The sequence below is a fragment of the Nelusetta ayraudi genome, unplaced genomic scaffold (genome assembly GCF_046127955.1).
Source record: "Nelusetta ayraudi isolate G7.1 ecotype Tasmania unplaced genomic scaffold, CSIRO-AGI_Nayr_v1 ptg000048l, whole genome shotgun sequence".
Lineage (NCBI taxonomy): Eukaryota > Metazoa > Chordata > Actinopteri > Tetraodontiformes > Monacanthidae > Nelusetta > Nelusetta ayraudi.
The window spans coordinates 3,716,917-3,719,063 of NW_027466098.1; the positions used below are offsets into that span (position 1 = coordinate 3,716,917).

The 2,147-nt window shown below is 41.5% G+C and overlaps 1 long non-coding RNA gene across 1 annotated transcript; it reads left to right on the plus strand.

The window, feature by feature from the left end:
- The first annotated feature begins 499 nt into the window (after positions 1–499).
- On the plus strand, positions 500–1,323 carry LOC142895072 (uncharacterized). Its single transcript, XR_012928155.1, has 2 exons — positions 500–837; positions 993–1,323. It is a non-coding gene; the product is annotated as an uncharacterized LOC142895072 (long non-coding RNA).
- Positions 1,324–2,147: the final 824 nt, after the last annotated feature.

The window sequence follows — 2,147 nt, forward strand, 5'->3', positions numbered from 1 at the left end:
CTCCATCATCTCCATCAACTGTCCTCCTCTCTGGACACCACAATCTCACTTCCCATCTAAAAGTCATGAAAAACCTTTGTGGGTGAGATCCTCTCACCATCTGACCGCTGTTGGGAGTGGAGCCTTCAAACACTCCAATGACTGGACACTAATCAGAGACTGACCCCGGCTGACCCCGGACTTTCCACAGGCTTCATTCTCATCAGCTGATCTGACCAAGCAACTCCAGGTTGAAGCTTCACGCAAGCTTTATTGTCAATGCTACAGTGTATGGACCATATACAGAGCATTCAGCTCTTGTTACTGGGCGGCCCACGTTGTGAGGAGAGAGCTGCTCTGTGCAAACGGAGCCACAAGCAGTTTGCATTCCAGTGCAGTGATTCCAGCCTCCAGTAGCACCTGAATGACGCCTAGCAGCTCGTACGAGCTAACGGAGCTAACAAGAACGTCAAAGCGCTGAATGCAACCAAGTAGAGTAGACAATCAGATGTTGTAAAATACTTGTCTAAAATCAACTCCTTTACTCATAGTGCAGCTTCTGAAGTCAATTGAAGTCAAAACTTTTTGAGGCCATTAATGAAACAAAACATTTGTTGATTCATTTTTGAACAAAATTCAAAGGTTGTGATAGAATAGTCTGGAGTGAACTGACCAGAGGTCAAACGTCAGAGGGTTCACAAACTACAAAGACCATAATTAATTAGATTATTTTTTTTAATCAAGTCCCACCACTAATAAATATACATTTGTTTAATAAATGTTTAATGCACCTTTTTTCTTTACCAACATAATTAAATCTCCACCTGCTTCCGTTTGCATGTTTCAGCAGATTGATGTGTATGTAGATCTATGTGAGTAGGTTCAGTGTGCTGTGAAGTGTGGCCCTGTTATGGCCATGGGGGCCTTGGCGATTGCCCTGTTGTTGCTGTGTACTGGTTGTGTGTCTCTTTCAGGTGCTGATGACTAACCAGGTGCACCTGGCCGGTGCACAGCTTGTTTAGGACCGCCCCCCTCAGCACTGGCTCTCTCACACCTGGCTTCCACCGCAGCAGCTGCTTTGTTTTTCACTTCCCGTGATGCTTTTTCTTTGTTGCACACAGACAATACGCACTCATACCATTCACTCCATCCACACACCTACAGGCATTACTGACAAGACACTGACTCTCAAAAAAATACATTATTTTTTTTTATTTATTCACAGTTTTGCTGTATTTTAACTGTTTTTATTGCAATTGCTTTTATTTGTTTCACTCTGGAAAGCACCTTGTGCACCATTTGGTTGTTGGAAGGTGCTATATAAATAAAATTTGATTGAATGATTGATTGATTGATTGATTGATTATTTTTGGTGTGGTGTGCGGCTTTATTGTCATTGCAACACGTAAACGTGTACAACAAAATTGTGCATAAACAGTCCAAATACAATACAACAGTAAAGACAGGACTGCAGGATTGAGCATTTTCAGTGGGGGTGAAGGTGTTATTATGTTTAGTTGAGATGTTTGTGCTTCATAATATTAGTTTAGGTGTTTGTTTACAATAATATGATTATTGATATTGAAATGTTGAAATCAATCAAAAGACTGGTGCTGGGTTAAAAATATTGATATTTTTCGATACACATATTTAAAAACAATAATCGATACATAAATATCAATATCGATATTTTAATTGCCATACATTTTACCTGTCCCATGCTTTTGTTTTAGTTAATCCCTGTAGTCTTGCGTGGTTTCGTGCTTCGCGCAACGTTATCGCAGTCAGATGTCGCGAGATCCAGGCCTTCCGCTTAAGAGAGAATAAATATGGCAGAGGAGGAAGTCCCACTCGTTTCACCGGGAAATCTAAAAGCCGATGTCTGGCAGCACTTTGGCTTCAAGAAGAAACACCACAGCGAGGAACTCGATAAAAACAATTCTATATGCAAAATATGTAAGATAGACGAGAAATACAATGGCAATACAACCAATCTTCGGAGCCATTTAACGAGGCACCACGCAGAGTATGCGCAACAAGCAGGTAACGTGAAGCCACTGGCACTGCAGCAGACTTTGCTGGCGACAGCATTTGGTTAGAAGATTCCGTCCACGTCTCTGCGTGCAGAAAAAATCACGTCGGCTCTGGCAAGTTTTATCTGCAAAGAT